This window comes from Oncorhynchus kisutch, unplaced genomic scaffold (assembly GCF_002021735.2).
Source record: "Oncorhynchus kisutch isolate 150728-3 unplaced genomic scaffold, Okis_V2 Okis07a-Okis12b_hom, whole genome shotgun sequence".
NCBI classification, from domain to species: domain Eukaryota; kingdom Metazoa; phylum Chordata; class Actinopteri; order Salmoniformes; family Salmonidae; genus Oncorhynchus; species Oncorhynchus kisutch.
The window spans coordinates 2,793,890-2,810,718 of NW_022261984.1; the positions used below are offsets into that span (position 1 = coordinate 2,793,890).

Sequence of the window (16,829 nt, forward strand, 5' to 3'; positions counted from 1 at the left end):
TGGTTGATGATGCCATTCTCCACATAAATATGACAGTTTTCAGGCCTTAGACGTTTCCATCCATTGATCTTTGTGTGAGTGAATTTAAACCACTTGGTCTGTAGCTGCTGCCTGTAGCTGCTGCCTGTAGCTGCTGCCTGTAGCTGCTGCTGCCTGTAGCTGCTGCTGCCTGTAGCTGCTGCTGCCTGTAGCTGCTGCTGCCTGTAGCTGCTGCTGCCTGTAGCTGCTGCTGCCTGTAGCTGCTGCTGCCTGTAGCTGCTGCTGCCTGCTCGCCCTGAACGACATGTCGGCTAATTCCCTTCCCACCACTATGTGCTTATTGAAGTGGGAAAGTTCTGGAAGGATTTTCAGTTCTAAGCTGCAACATGTGTGGCGGATGTAGGATGTCCGAACTTCGCTCTGGTCAAACATCTCGTGTTTGTTCATTCCAGACTTAGTTAGATACAGTAGGGTGAAGGAGACCTATTGGGAGAACCCAAAATCTCTCTTTCTTCCTCTAGTTATCCCCCTCTCTCGTTCTCTCTTTCTATCTCCCTTTCTTGTAAAGTCTCTACATTTTCTCCCTGTGGGAAGAATGAGTGTTGGGTGTGTGTTGCTCTTTGCTCGGACAAATCCGCGTGGGCTCTGCTTATTTACATTGTCTCCTTCCTTTTGTGTTCTCTGTGTGTGTTATGCAATCGATTTGCCATTTCGATGGCATCCAATTCCCAGAGACTGTTTTCATTTGAAATGTTGGTGTGATCCAGATATGCAGCAAGGACATTAACAGTGTGTGTGTGTGTGTTCTCATAAGATACCATGGAAGAATTCATTTCTGAAGATATCAAGTGAGTCCGTCGTCATGGAGATGTTTTCCTGAATACAGAGTTGTCTCTTGTCTTCTTTGGAGAGAAAGTCATGGCATTCTGATGGTTTCACTCAGCCTGACAGCGCTGGTTAGGGCAGTGGACATGTCGCCTGCAGCTCTGTCTGTCTGGTCTGGTCTTGTCTTACACTATTCCTCTGATTTTTAAGTAGCGTTAGCTACTAGGGACTAGCTGGTCAGCAGCCCTGTGTATCGGTATGTCACATCTTATAATCTATTTACACGGGACTAGCTGGTCAGCAGCCCTGTGTATCGGTATGTCACATCTTATAATCTATTTACAAGGGACTAGCTGGTCAGCAGCCCTGTGTATCGGCATGTCACATCTTATAATCTATTTACACGGGACTAGCTGGTCAGCAGCCCTGTGTATCGTCATGTCAAATCTTATAATCTATTTACACGGGACTAGCTGGTCAGCAGCCCTGTGTATCGGCATGTCACATCTTATCTATTTACACGGGACTAGCTGGTCAGCAGCCCTGTGTATCGGCATGTCACATCTTATAATCTATTTACACGGGACTAGCTGGTCAGCAGCCCTGTGTATCGGCATGTCACATCTTATAATCTATTTACACGGGACTAGCTGGTCAGCAGCCCTGTGTATCGGCATGTCACATCTTATAATCTATTTACACGGGACTAGCTGGTCAGCAGCCCTGTGTATCGGCATGTCATATTGTAATTGTCTGCTGTACTTTCCTTTCCCTCCAGAACCTGGCGCTACTTTTCTGCTGCAGCAGATAAGGGTGGGAGACTTTGGCTGCTAAGCAACAGCAAATTCTGATTTGGCTTGGTGGGAAAAGTCCCCTCCCACTTGGGGGGGGGGGGGGCAGCAATCTGACCAGGTTACCTGCTCTCACACACACACACACACACACGCATGCATTCCTCTCCAACAGTGTCAACAGAACTGAACTCTCCCCTCCCACTCTAAGTTAGACCTTGAACATGCCTGGCTGTGTGTGCTTTAGGAGGAGGCGTGTGTATGTGTGGGTGCGCACTGTAAGTGTGTGTCGTGGAGAGAGTTGAGGAGAGCTGCTGCTGGCATGAGGTGCTCATGGTAAGGGGGGAAAACACATTCCATGGCTGCCTTACACACACACACACACACACACACACACTACTCGTCCCCGTCTCTCTTTCTCTGAGAAGCTTTGGGGTTAGTTACTGCAGTACTGCCCAGCTTCAGAGCAGAATGGGAGGGGTGGTTCTCCCTCTCTCTCTGAACCTCGTCAGTCTGAGTAGAACACTGATAGTATCGGACACAGCGGGGACAACTCTCCCACCACATTAACTGTGCAGCAGCGTGTGTGTTTGTGTGTTCGTGTGTGTGGTAGCGCTAAAGGGAGAGGGATAAGTGTGTTCCAGGAAAAAGGAGGAGTGTGTAAAAGGAGGAGCAGCACCATTCTGGCTGTGTTTTCTCTCAGTGTACAGAGGGGCTGGATGTCTGGGTAAGTCCTGGCTGGAGCAGCAGTACTTTGTATGATGGAGTTTGTGTGTGTGTGTGTGTGTGAAGGGGATGTAGATAACATGTAAAGATAACTTTGCCTTGACTCTGGGGCATGTTTCAGCCTGGGTATTTGAATAGTATGTTTGAACTGAAACAAGTTGGTCAGTATGTTATTACTAACTGAAACAAGTTAGTCAGTATGTTATTGCTAATTTGACATTTCCATAATTACCTATGTTTCAGTACATTTGACATTTTAGTCATTTAGCAGACACTCCTATCCAGTGCCTTGCTCAAGGGCACATCGACAGATGTTTCACCCAGTCATCTTGGGGATTTGAACTAGGGATCTTTCGGCTACTGGCATGCTCTTAACCGCTAGGCTACCTGACGCCAGTACTGTTATTGTATTTAGCTATACTGTAGTAAGCTATCACTTAATATTTACTCTCTTGTACATAAGAATAATGTGCTTAATTAGCATGTCACCATAAGACTGATTATCAATTGCTTTTAACAGACTGACTGAGCATCAGTTGTTTTAACACACTGACTGAGCATCAGTTGTTTTAACACACTGACTGAGCATCAGTTGTTTTAACACACTGACTGAGCATCAGTTGTTTTAACACACTGACTGAGCATCAGTTGTTTTAACAGATTGACCAGGTCAGTTGTTTTTAATCAGCCTGCCTAGGGGCATGGATTCCATCAGCATGTTTGGTGAATTGTATAAAGTTGTGGTCTGGTCCATATATTAACTATGAGCTCTGTACTGTAGTGATCTGCTCTGTAGGTATCTGGTTTGGCAGCTATCCAGCACCTCTCTCTGACGTTATTAAGAGACTAGATTGATTGTGTGTGTGTGGGGCCGGGACACGCGTCACTGTTACACAGCACAAGGCCATATACACCGGGTCAACACACTTGTTAATGATGTCGCCAGGGGAAAACAGTGTGACGTGCACACACACACCCCTTAACAGTCAGATAGTGTCGCATTCACACACACACTCCAAATACTGTCTACCTCTTAAAACGGTGTTAGATTTCACACACACACACGCACACACAGCCTGTAGTTGCATTTGTTTCTTTCCGATCCCACAGATACAGCGGTGTTTGTATTCTGTTAGGGCACCATTCTCCTGAAACGTCTCGTCCTTGGTCTGTGAGTGACTAAGCACACTGCTCATTCCTATGGCAACCATTTTTGTTCCGACAGCGTTCTCAGCTAGACCGGGGTGCTGTCCGGGGAATCTAAAGACACAGGATTATGAAGTATCTGACTGCTACATTCCTTGGTGCCGTCTGACTTCCTGATTAGACAGAGCCTGTTGATACCATGTAGATAGAATCTTAAGTATCTAATCATTTTATTGTTACCACAGTCCTAGGGCAGGCAAGATCTATAGCTGTGAGACGCATTAACGATGAATTGACATGATTACCGGCATGTCAGTAATTAACAAGCTCAGGGTGAGTTTTAGTTCAGGCAGGCAGTGGAGCTGCAGAGGGGGGTGTCAATGCAGGGCTTCGAGGTATGGTCTGATATCAGTAGTCATGGTGTCATACAGCAGAAACCAAAGGCCTGACCAAGATGTTTTCTTATGAAGATAAGGTGTGTATTTCAGATAGATCTGCTGTACTGTAGAGGGGGGTGTCAATGCAGGGCTTCGAGGTACGGTCTGATATCAGTAGTCATGGTGTCATACAGCAGAAACCAAAGGCCTGACCAAGATGTTTTCTTATGAAGATAAGGTGTGTATTTCAGATAGATCTGCTGTACTGTAGAGGGGGGTGTCAATGCAGGGCTTCGAGGTACGGTCTGATATCAGTAGTCATGGTGTGGTGTCGTACAGCAGAAGGTGTGTATTTCAGATAGATCTGCTGTACTGTAGAGGGGGGTGTCAATGCAGGGCTTCGAGGTACGGTCTGATATCAGTAGTCATGGTGTGGTGTCGTACAGCAGAAGGTGTGTATTTCAGATAGATCTGCTGTACTGTAGAGGGGGGTGTCTCTTCTCGGCAAGTAATCAACACGTTGGGTCATTTTTGTTCCGTTTCTGATTTGTTTAAATTATGGGACAGTACAGGTGTTGTGACCAAGCATTATGTAACGATTTCTAAGACTGTTGTGAAGTCTGGTAACATTGACGTAAATCAGCCTACAGGAAAGATAAATGCTGACAACTATTGATTGTCCCCATGCACCTTTACTAGGAACATTGACATCTATGGAAAGTCTAAGCTGAAAAATATGAATGGCTTATCCATGAAATGGTTTAAATCAGAGAACGGACCATGTGTTGTAATTTAAAATATGAATGAATACCCCAATACAAAGGAGCTTAGTAGTCTTAGTAGCTTCCGACAGGACGTACTGTGGCTGGAACTGACCAGTGTGACGGGGATTATAGCCCAGGGAGGGGGTGGGGGGAGGAAGAGAGTGAGAGTAAGAGGGAGGGAGAGAGTGGGTGAGGTAGAGATAGTTGTAACACTTTATGGTCCGGCCCCCAGCAGGGAAAGAACATTCCCAACCTCCACGTCTGGAACAGCTGTATCCCGAAGCCCTGACTGACTGACTGCACTCACTGACGGTTAGTGCAAGTGGGGACGCTGTGGAACAAGCTTTAGGGCTGGTACTTATCTCCAGTCAGATTAGTGACAGTGACGGTGAAAGCAAGGTGTCTTTAGCCTTACAAGTGCATGACAACCAACCTGGTAAAGAGGAAACCTAGACTAATCTTCCTGGAATGAGAGGCAGGTTTTCTGTTGAGTCTGTGGAGAGGCATAACAAGAGAGAGAGAGAGAGGCAGTTTTTCTGTGGAGAGGGATAACGAGAGAGAGGCAGGTTTTCTGTGGAGAGGCATAATGAGAGAGAGAGAGGCAGGTTTTCTGTTGAGTCTGTGGAGAGGGATAACGAGAGAGAGAGAGGCAGGTTTTCTGTTGAGTCTGTGGAGAGGCATAACGAGAGAGAGAGAGGCAGGTTTTCTGTTGAGTCTGTGGAGAGGCATAACAAGAGAGAGAGAGAGAGGCAGTTTTTCTGTGGAGAGGGATAACGAGAGAGAGGCAGGTTTTCTGTGGAGAGGCATAACGAGAGAGAGAGAGGCAGGTTTTCTGTTGAGTCTGTGGAGAGGGATAACGAGAGAGAGAGAGGCAGGTTTTCTGTGGAGAGGGATAACGAGAGAGAGGCAGGTTTTCTGTGGAGAGGGATAACGAGAGAGAGAGAGAGAGAGAGGCAGGTTTTCTGTTGAGTCTGTGGAGAGGCATATCGAGAGAGAGGCAGGTTTTCTGTGGAGAGGCATAACGAGAGAGAGAGGCAGGTTTTCTGTTGAGTCTGTGGAGAGGGATAACGAGAGAGAGAGAGGCAGGTTTTCTGTTGAGTCTGTGGAGAGGCATAACGAGAGAGAGAGAGAGAGAGAGAGGCAGGTTTTCTGTTGAGTCTGTGGAGAGGCATAACGAGAGAGAGGCAGGTTTTCTGTTGAGTCTGTGGAGAGGGATAACGAGAGAGAGAGAGGCAGGTTTTCTGTTGAGTCTGTGGAGAGGGATAACGAGAGAGAGAGAGGCAGGTTTTCTGTTGAGTCTGCGGAGAGGGATAACGAGAGAGAGAGAGGCAGGTTTTCTGTTGAGTCTGTGGAGAGGCATAACGAGAGAGAGAGAGGCAGGTTTTCTGTTGAGTCTGTGGAGAGGCATAACGAGAGAGAGAGAGAGGCAGGTTTTCTGTTGAGTCTGTGGAGAGGGATAACGAGAGAGAGGCAGGTTTTCTGTTGAGTCTGTGGAGAGGGATAACGAGAGAGAGGCAGGTTTTCTGTTGAGTCTGTGGAGAGGGATAACGAGAGAGAGGCAGGTTTTCTGTTGAGTCTGTGGAGAGGGATAACGAGAGAGAGGCAGGTTTTCTGTTGAGTCTGTGGAGAGGCATAACGAGAGAGAGAGAGGCAGGTTTTCTGTTGAGTCTGTGGAGAGGCATAACGAGAGAGAGAGAGAGAGAGAGAGAGGCAGGTTTTCTGTTGAGTCTGTGGAGAGGCATAACGAGAGAGAGGCAGGTTTTCTGTTGAGTCTGTGGAGAGGGATAACGAGAGAGAGAGAGGCAGGTTTTCTGTTGAGTCTGTGGAGAGGCATAACGAGAGAGAGAGAGGCAGGTTTTCTGTTGAGTCTGTGGAGAGGCATAACGAGAGAGAGAGAGGCAGGTTTTCTGTTGAGTCTGCGGAGAGGGATAACGAGAGAGAGAGAGGCAGGTTTTCTGTTGAGTCTGTGGAGAGGGATAACGAGAGAGAGGCAGGTTTTCCTGTTGAGTCTGTGGAGAGGCATAACGAGAGAGCGAGAGGCAGGTTTTCTGTTGAGTCTGTGGAGAGGGATAACGAGAGAGAGAGAGGCAGGTTTTCTGTTGAGTCTGTGGAGAGGGATAACGAGAGAGAGGCAGGTTTTCTGTTGAGTCTGTGGAGAGGCATAACGAGAGAGAGAGAGAGGCAGGTTTTCTGTTGAGTCTGTGGAGAGGGATAACGAGAGAGAGGCAGGTTTTCTGTTGAGTCTGTGGAGAGGGATAAGCGAGAGAGAGGGCAGGTTTTCTGTTGAGTCTGTGGAGAGGGATAACGAGAGAGAGGCAGGTTTTCTGTTGAGTCTGTGGAGAGGGATAACGAGAGAGAGGCAGGTTTTCTGTTGAGTCTGAGAGGCAAGGGTTTTCTGTTGAGTCTGTGGAGAGGGATAACGAGAGAAGAGGCAGGGTTTTCTGTTGAGTCTGTGAGAGGGCATCACGAGGAGAGAGCGAGAGGTTTTCTGTTGAGTCTGTGGAGATGGATAACGCGAGAGAGGCAGGTTTTCTGTTGAGGTCTGTGGAGAGGAGTAACGAGGAGAGAGGCAGGTTTTTCGTTGAGTCTGTGGAGAGGCAATAACGAGAGAGGAGGAGGCAGGTTTTCTGTCTGAGTCTGTGGAGTAGGCATAACGAGAGGATAGGCAGTTTTCTGTGAGTCTGGGAGAGGCATAACGAGAGAGAGAGAGTCAGGTTTTCTGTTGAGTCTGTGGAGAGGCATAACGAGGAGAGGAGGCAGGTTTTCTGTTGAGTCTGTGGAGAGGCATAACGAGAGAGAGGCAGGTTTTCTGTTGAGTCTGTGGAGAGGCATAACGAGAGAGAGGCAGGTTTTCTGTTGAGTCTGTGGAGAGGCATAACGAGAGAGAGGCAGGTTTTCTGTTGAGTCTGTGGAGAGGCATAACGAGAGAGAGGCAGGTTTTCTGTTGAGTCTGTGGAGAGGCATAACGAGAGAGAGAGAGAGGCAGGTTTTCTGTTGAGTCTGTGGAGAGGGATAACGAGAGAGAGGCAGGTTTTCTGTTGAGTCTGTGGAGAGGGATAACGAGAGAGAGGCAGGTTTTCTGTTGAGTCTGTGGAGAGGGATAACGAGAGAGAGGCAGGTTTTCTGTTGAGTCTGTGGAGAGGGATAACGAGAGAGAGGCAGGTTTTCTGTTGAGTCTGTGGAGAGGCATAACGAGAGAGAGAGAGGCAGGTTTTCTGTTGAGTCTGTGGAGAGGCATAACGAGAGAGAGGCATGTTTTCTGTTGAGTCTGTGGAGAGGCCATAACGAGAGAGAGAGAGGCAGGTTTTCTGTTGAGTCTGTGGAGAGGCATAACGAGAGAGAGAGAGAGGCAGGTTTTCTGTTGAGTCTGTGGAGAGGCATAACGAGAGAGAGAGAGAGGCAGGTTTTCTGTTGAGTCTGTGGAGAGGCATAACGAGAGAGAGGCAGGTTTTCTGTTGAGTCTGTGGAGAGGCATAACGAGAGAGAGAGAGAGGCAGGTTTTCTGTTGAGTCTGTGGAGAGGCATAACGAGAGAGAGAGAGAGGCAGGTTTTCTGTTGAGTCTGTGGAGAGGCATAACGAGAGAGAGGCAGGTTTTCTGTTGAGTCTGTGGAGAGGCATAACGAGAGAGAGAGAGGCAGGTTTTCTGTTGAGTCTGTGGAGAGGCATAACGAGAGAGAGAGAGGCAGGTTTTCTGTTGAGTCTGTGGAGAGGCATAACGAGAGAGAGGCAGGTTTTCTGTTGAGTCTGTGGAGAGGCATAACGAGAGAGAGGCAGGTTTTCTGTTGAGTCTGTGGAGAGGCATAACGAGAGAGAGAGAGGCAGGTTTTCTGTTGAGTCTGTGGAGAGGCATAACGAGAGAGAGAGAGGCAGGTTTTCTGTTGAGTCTGTGGAGAGGCATAACGAGAGAGAGGCAGGTTTTCTGTTGAGTCTGTGGAGAGGCATAACGAGAGAGAGGCAGGTTTTCTGTTGAGTCTGTGGAGAGGCATAACGAGAGAGAGGCAGGTTTTCTGTTGAGTCTGTGGAGAGGCATAACGAGAGAGAGAGAGAGGCAGGTTTTCTGTTGAGTCTGTGGAGAGGGATAACGAGAGAGAGGCAGGTTTTCTGTTGAGTCTGTGGAGAGGCATAACGAGAGAGAGGCAGGTTTTCTGTTGAGTCTGTGGAGAGGGATAACGAGAGAGAGGCAGGTTTTCTGTTGAGTCTGTGGAGAGGCATAACGAGAGAGAGGCAGGTTTTCTGTTGAGTCTGTGGAGAGGGATAACGAGAGAGAGAGAGGCAGGTTTTCTGTTGAGTCTGTGGAGAGGCATAACGAGAGAGAGAGAGGCAGGTTTTCTGTTGAGTCTGTGGAGAGGCATAACGAGAGAGAGAGAGGCAGGTTTTCTGTTGAGTCTGTGGAGAGGCATAACGAGAGAGAGAGAGGCAGGTTTTCTGTTGAGTCTGTGGAGAGGGATAACGAGAGAGAGGCAGGTTTTCTGTTGAGTCTGTGGAGAGGGATAACGAGAGAGAGGCAGGTTTTCTGTTGAGTCTGTGGAGAGGGATAACGAGAGAGAGGCAGGTTTTCTGTTGAGTCTGTGGAGAGGCATAACGAGAGAGAGGCAGGTTTTCTGTTGAGTCTGTGGAGAGGCATAACGAGAGAGAGGCAGGTTTTCTGTTGAGTCTGTGGAGAGGCATAACGAGAGAGAGGCAGGTTTTCTGTTGAGTCTGTGGAGAGGCATAACGAGAGAGAGGCAGGTTTTCTGTTGAGTCTGTGGAGAGGCATAACGAGAGAGAGGCAGGTTTTCTGTTGAGTCTGTGGAGAGGCATAACGAGAGAGAGGCAGGTTTTCTGTTGAGTCTGTGGAGAGGCATAACGAGAGAGAGGCAGGTTTTCTGTTGAGTCTGTGGAGAGGCATAACGAGAGAGAGGCAGGTTTTCTGTTGAGTCTGTGGAGAGGGATAACGAGAGAGAGAGAGGCAGGTTTTCTGTTGAGTCTGTGGAGAGGCATAACGAGAGAGAGGCAGGTTTTCTGTTGAGTCTGTGGAGAGGCATAACGAGAGAGAGGCAGGTTTTCTGTTGAGTCTGTGGAGAGGGATAACGAGAGAGAGAGAGGCAGGTTTTCTGTTGAGTCTGTGGAGAGGCATAACGAGAGAGAGGCAGGTTTTCTGTTGAGTCTGTGGAGAGGCATAACGAGAGAGAGGCAGGTTTTCTGTTGAGTCTGTGGAGAGGGATAACGAGAGAGAGGCAGGTTTTCTGTTGAGTCTGTGGAGAGGGATAACGAGAGAGAGGCAGGTTTTCTGTTGAGTCTGTGGAGAGGGATAACGAGAGAGAGGCAGGTTTTCTGTTGAGTCTGTGGAGAGGCATAACGAGAGAGAGGCAGGTTTTCTGTTGAGTCTGTGGAGAGGCATAACGAGAGAGAGGCAGGTTTTCTGTTGAGTCTGTGGAGAGGCATAACGAGAGAGAGGCAGGTTTTCTGTTGAGTCTGTGGAGAGGCATAACGAGAGAGAGGCAGGTTTTCTGTTGAGTCTGTGGAGAGGCATAACGAGAGAGAGGCAGGTTTTCTGTTGAGTCTGTGGAGAGGCATAACGAGAGAGAGGCAGGTTTTCTGTTGAGTCTGTGGAGAGGCATAACGAGAGAGAGGCAGGTTTTCTGTTGAGTCTGTGGAGAGGCATAACGAGAGAGAGGCAGGTTTTCTGTTGAGTCTGTGGAGAGGGATAACGAGAGAGAGGCAGGTTTTCTGTTGAGTCTGTGGAGAGGCATAACGAGAGAGAGGCAGGTTTTCTGTTGAGTCTGTGGAGAGGCATAACGAGAGAGAGGCAGGTTTTCTGTTGAGTCTGTGGAGAGGGATAACGAGAGAGAGGCAGGTTTTCTGTTGAGTCTGTGGAGAGGCATAACGAGAGAGAGGCAGGTTTTCTGTTGAGTCTGTGGAGAGGGATAACGAGAGAGAGGCAGGTTTTCTGTTGAGTCTGTGGAGAGGCATAACGAGAGAGAGGCAGGTTTTCTGTTGAGTCTGTGGAGAGGGATAACGAGAGAGAGGCAGGTTTTCTGTTGAGTCTGTGGAGAGGCATAACGAGAGAGAGGCAGGTTTTCTGTTGAGTCTGTGGAGAGGCATAACGAGAGAGAGGCAGGTTTTCTGTGGAGTCTGTGGAGAGGCATAACGAGAGAGAGGCAGGTTTTCTGTTGAGTCTGTGGAGAGGCATAACGAGAGAGAGGCAGGTTTTCTGTTGAGTCTGTGGAGAGGCATAACGAGAGAGAGGCAGGTTTTCTGTTGAGTCTGTGGAGAGGGATAACGAGAGAGAGAGAGGCAGGTTTTCTGTTGAGTCTGTGGAGAGGCATAACGAGAGAGAGGCAGGTTTTCTGTTGAGTCTGTGGAGAGGGATAACGAGAGAGAGGCAGGTTTTCTGTTGAGTCTGTGGAGAGGCATAACGAGAGAGAGGCAGGTTTTCTGTTGAGTCTGTGGAGAGGCATAACGAGAGAGAGGCAGGTTTTCTGTGGAGTCTGTGGAGAGGGATAACGAGAGAGAGGCAGGTTTTCTGTTGAGTCTGTGGAGAGGCATAACGAGAGAGAGAGAGAGGCAGGTTTTCTGTTGAGTCTGTGGAGAGGCATAACGAGAGAGAGGCAGGTTTTCTGTTGAGTCTGTGGAGAGGCATAACGAGAGAGAGAGAGAGGCAGGTTTTCTGTGGAGTCTGTGGAGAGGGATAACGAGAGAGAGGCAGGTTTTCTGTTGAGTCTGTGGAGAGGCATAACGAGAGAGAGAGGCAGGTTTTCTGTTGAGTCTGTGGAGAGGGATAACGAGAGAGAGGCAGGTTTTCTGTTGAGTCTGTGGAGAGGCATAACGAGAGAGAGGCAGGTTTTCTGTGGAGTCTGTGGAGAGGCATAACGAGAGAGAGGCAGGTTTTCTGTTGAGTCTGTGGAGAGGCATAACGAGAGAGAGGCAGGTTTTCTGTTGAGTCTGTGGAGAGGGATAACGAGAGAGAGGCAGGTTTTCTGTTGAGTCTGTGGAGAGGCATAACGAGAGAGAGGCAGGTTTTCTGTTGAGTCTGTGGAGAGGCATAACGAGAGAGAGGCAGGTTTTCTGTTGAGTCTGTGGAGAGGCATAACGAGAGAGAGGCAGGTTTTCTGTTGAGTCTGTGGAGAGGGATAACGAGAGAGAGGCAGGTTTTCTGTTGAGTCTGTGGAGAGGCATAACGAGAGAGAGGCAGGTTTTCTGTTGAGTCTGTGGAGAGGCATAACGAGAGAGAGGCAGGTTTTCTGTTGAGTCTGTGGAGAGGCATAACGAGAGAGAGAGAGGCAGGTTTTCTGTTGAGTCTGTGGAGAGGCATAACGAGAGAGAGAGAGGCAGGTTTTCTGTTGAGTCTGTGGAGAGGCATAACGAGAGAGAGGCAGGTTTTCTGTTGAGTCTGTGGAGAGGCATAACGAGAGAGAGGCAGGTTTTCTGTTGAGTCTGTGGAGAGGCATAACGAGAGAGAGGCAGGTTTTCTGTTGAGTCTGTGGAGAGGCATAACGAGAGAGAGAGAGGCAGGTTTTCTGTTGAGTCTGTGGAGAGGGATAACGAGAGAGAGGCAGGTTTTCTGTTGAGTCTGTGGAGAGGGATAACGAGAGAGAGGCAGGTTTTCTGTTGAGTCTGTGGAGAGGCATAACGAGAGAGAGGCAGGTTTTCTGTTGAGTCTGTGGAGAGGGATAACGAGAGAGAGGCAGGTTTTCTGTTGAGTCTGTGGAGAGGCATAACGAGAGAGAGGCAGGTTTTCTGTTGAGTCTGTGGAGAGGCATAACGAGAGAGAGGCAGGTTTTCTGTTGAGTCTGTGGAGAGGCATAACGAGAGAGAGAGAGGCAGGTTTTCTGTTGAGTCTGTGGAGAGGCATAACGAGAGAGAGAGAGGCAGGTTTTCTGTTGAGTCTGTGGAGAGGCATAACGAGAGAGAGGCAGGTTTTCTGTTGAGTCTGTGGAGAGGCATAACGAGAGAGAGGCAGGTTTTCTGTTGAGTCTGTGGAGAGGCATAACGAGAGAGAGGCAGGTTTTCTGTTGAGTCTGTGGAGAGGCATAACGAGAGAGAGAGAGGCAGGTTTTCTGTTGAGTCTGTGGAGAGGGATAACGAGAGAGAGGCAGGTTTTCTGTTGAGTCTGTGGAGAGGGATAACGAGAGAGAGGCAGGTTTTCTGTTGAGTCTGTGGAGAGGGATAACGAGAGAGAGGCAGGTTTTCTGTTGAGTCTGTGGAGAGGCATAACGAGAGAGAGGCAGGTTTTCTGTTGAGTCTGTGGAGAGGGATAACGAGAGAGAGGCAGGTTTTCTGTTGAGTCTGTGGAGAGGCATAACGAGAGAGAGGCAGGTTTTCTGTGGAGTCTGTGGAGAGGCATAACGAGAGAGAGGCAGGTTTTCTGTTGAGTCTGTGGAGAGGCATAACGAGAGAGAGGCAGGTTTTCTGTTGAGTCTGTGGAGAGGGATAACGAGAGAGAGGCAGGTTTTCTGTTGAGTCTGTGGAGAGGCATAACGAGAGAGAGGCAGGTTTTCTGTGGAGTCTGTGGAGAGGCATAACGAGAGAGAGGCAGGTTTTCTGTGGAGTCTGTGGAGAGGCATAACGAGAGAGAGGCAGGTTTTCTGTTGAGTCTGTGGAGAGGCATAACGAGAGAGAGGCAGGTTTTCTGTTGAGTCTGTGGAGAGGGATAACGAGAGAGAGGCAGGTTTTCTGTGGAGTCTGTGGAGAGGCATAACGAGAGAGAGGCAGGTTTTCTGTTGAGTCTGTGGAGAGGGATAACGAGAGAGAGGCAGGTTTTCTGTTGAGTCTGTGGAGAGGGATAACGAGAGAGAGGCAGGTTTTCTGTTGAGTCTGTGGAGAGGCATAACGAGAGAGAGGCAGGTTCATAGAGGTTTTGATATTTTTCTGTATTTGTTAACTAATGATTTACTTTCACCTCTTTTATTTTGTTTTTCATTCCATGATCTTCAAAGGATGTTATGCAATAGTTAAGCTTAGATGCTGAAGTAACTGCCAAAGTTTGAGTCTTGGCTCCAACAGGAAGTGATGTTGTTGTTTTGGTCTGATTGCGTATTGTCCAGGAGCCTTGGGAGGTAGGCTGTATCATATGATTTGGACCTATGCTGTGTAACTTTAGCCTGTGTTATACTCTATTTTATTTTTTTGTGTATTTTTCACCCCTTTTTTCTCCCCTATTTCGTGGTATCCAACTGGTTGTAGTTGCAGTCTTGTCTCATCGCTGCAACTCCCGTACGGGCTCAGGAGAGGCGAAGGTCGAGAGCCATGCGTCCTCTGAAACACAACCCAACCAAGCCGCACTGCTTCTTGACACAATGCCCATCCAACCCGGAAGCCAGCCACACCAATGTGTTGGAGGAAACACCGTACACCTGGTGACCGTGTCAGCGTGCACTGCGCCCGGCCCGCCACAGGAGTCGCTAGTGCGCGATGAGACAAGGATATCCCTGCCTGCCAAACCCTCCCTAACCCGGACGATGCCGGGCCAATTGTGCGCCACCCCATGGGTCTCCCAGTCGCGGCCGGCTGCGACAGAGCCTGGACTCGAACCCAGAATCTCTAGTGGCACAGCTAGCACTGCGCCATTCAGGAGGCTTGTTATAGTCTATTATTTAACTGTAACTTTAGCCTGTGTTATAGTCTATTATTGATGGAGGTCAATTGACCAGTCGTTGGTATAGCCATTGATTAAATCTGTGTGTGGAGCATTAAGATCGTCAAGTGTGCTGGAGTTGGTTTTCAATGTACTCCGTTATTGCCATTTGACCAATAGTCAAATTAAACTAATCACGTTAAAGGTTACTTCCTGGTTAGTGAACTCTTGCTCCACTGTAATACCAGTTGTGGATAAAGTGTCAAATTTACATGATTACACTGCAGCAGCCAGGCAGGAAGACCGTGTGTGACCCACAGTCTCATCTCTCTCTAGGTATCTTAGTTCCTTGTTCCAGGGCGAGATGGAGAGAGAGAGACTTGCACCAACATGATCTAATGGGTAGTTTTTAAAACCCTCACTCTCAATCCCTTAACAAACATCATCACTGTCCATCTAGTGTGTGTGTGTGCGTGCGTGCGCACGGCAACTCAGTCTGTTTTTGATACCCAATCTCCTATTGACACTTAAAGATGACCTTTTAGCTTGTTGCTGATGCTACCTCCGCTAAGTCTGTCATGTTGATGCTACCTCCGCTAAGTCTGTCATGTTGATGCTACCTCCGCTAAGTCTGTCGTGTTGATGCTACCTCCGCTAAGTCTGTCGTGTTGATGCTACCTCTGCTAAGCCTGTCGTGTTGATGCTACCTCCGCTAAGTCTGTCGTGTTGATGCTACCTCTGCTAAGTCTGTCGTGTTGTCTCAATCTAAAGTTGGCTTGCGTACCTTTCTAGTTTTCTTCCCTCGTTAGGTTATGAGTTCTAGGCTAATAGTTCAGTGGGGCCTTTTTAAACCTCTGAATCTCTCAACTTCCCCTCCACCTCTCCATCCCCTCCCTCTCTTTATAGTACTCGACAGGCCTGCACTAAAGCGTGCCAGGGTCTCTCTCCCCCCTCCACCTCTCCATCCCCTCCCTCTCTTTATAGTACTCGACAGGCCTGCACTAGAGCGTGCCAGGGTCTCTCTCCCCCCTCCAACAATCGCCAGGCGTGAACAGTTACCCATAATCCCCTGGGGGACAAAGACCTAAGAGCGTAACATGAACAGACACCAACTCTTAGATGTGGGGAGGGCAGCTCTGACTGAAGCCCAGAATGTCAGTCAGAGTCCCACATGGCACACTATTCCCTAAGTGCACTACTTTTGATCGGGACTCATAGGGTTACCCATAGGACTCTGGTCAAAAGTAGTGCACTATAGAGGGAATAAGGGAACTGTTTGGGACTTGGACTCCGTTCAAAAGCCTTTTGACCAAACGTGCCACTCGCTGTGTCCTTAATTCAAATGATCATGTATAGGCCAGTGTGTAGAGATGGATGTCATTGGAGTGGGGGTGTCGCTCTTACTAAATGGAGTTGATCCAGTGATATGTGAGGATCTATAGGATTGTACATTGTAGAGGGCTGTAGTCTCTTTCTAAGCGGGCCACTCTACTTGAACTAGGTGGGTCTTTCACACTCTGGTGCCAACTCTAACCATGCACTTTTAGTGTGGTTGGGATGGTAGTCTGTTAAGTAAGTATGCTTGCTCAAGTTCATACTCCCCAGAGGCCTCATTTATAAATGGTGTGTGTGCACAAAATATGCCCCAAAACATGCATACACCAAGTAGTCATTTATAAAAAACTGAACTTGACGTGAGATTGTGCTTATCCTCCCGCAAACTTTAGACCACGCTTACGCAGTTTGTAGCGGTTAAAGTTTTGTATTATAAATATACAGAAGTAGCCTTGTACATGAATATACGAAGACTTATTCATAACAAAAAACAGGTAGCTAAATATAATAACGATGCAATTAATGGCTGTTAGTGAGATGAAAGAGAATCGATTTATTTTATCTTTGCATTCTGAAATACTTTGAAATCTGTCATTTCCATGACCATTGCAGAATAAATTCCTCATATTTTCTGACTGATGGTTTCAATACTCGCGACGTAGCCTATAGGCCAACAACAAGTTAGGATAGGCTACCATTCGTTTCTTTTAATTGGACTCACATCACAGTAGTAAATAGAAAAGCTACCGGTATGTTTAAGTATTTTGCCCAATGCAAGCCAATCCGAAGTTCTAGAACAGACGGTTCACCTTTCCATTGATGTTTGTCGACTCCGTCTGAATAGCCTACTGTGACATAAAATTCAGCGAGTAGCCTAGGCATTTAATTTACAAACACAATACATATATCATAACCATTTCTGACTATGAAGTAGCCTTACAACAAATGACCATGCGCATATCTAATTTAATTGGGCCTATTAGATATTCTATTTAACATTTTTGCTCCATGCATCTGAATGGGAGCGCGGTTTATAACATACAGGTGAACAGACAGTTGATCTTTTGCATTGAAGTGTGTAGACTACCACTGTAAGTAGGCCTACTGTAGTTTAAAAAAAATCTGAGTAAACCAATATTTCAGAATTTGTGAGCAGTGCAGCATATTTAGGGTCTGAGAAAGTAAATGCAAAACATTTATTGATTTCAAACGATCTGTTTCCAGGTAAAAAATAATGTAGATTTTTTTCTTCTGTTTTTAGAAACGGTCAGAAGGCCTACAGCAAATGTCTTGGCCTATTTCCAATACTTCCAAAGTATACAGCATAAA

General features: G+C 47.7%; 1 protein-coding gene across 3 annotated transcripts in view; it reads left to right on the forward strand.

Moving 5' to 3' along the window:
- Positions 1-1,865: 1,865 nt before the first annotated feature.
- Positions 1,866-16,829, forward strand: part of LOC116352780 (microtubule-associated tumor suppressor 1 homolog) — a 78,928-nt gene continuing 63,964 nt past the window's right edge. For 2 of the 3 annotated variants that reach the window (XR_004206910.1, XM_031814698.1), the window contains exon 1: positions 1,987-2,322. The gene's annotated coding sequence lies outside the window, so the exon portion shown is untranslated. Of the gene's footprint in view, positions 1,932-1,986; positions 2,323-16,829 lie in introns of those variants that run through there. The other variant, XM_031814700.1, reaches the window with a different exon arrangement.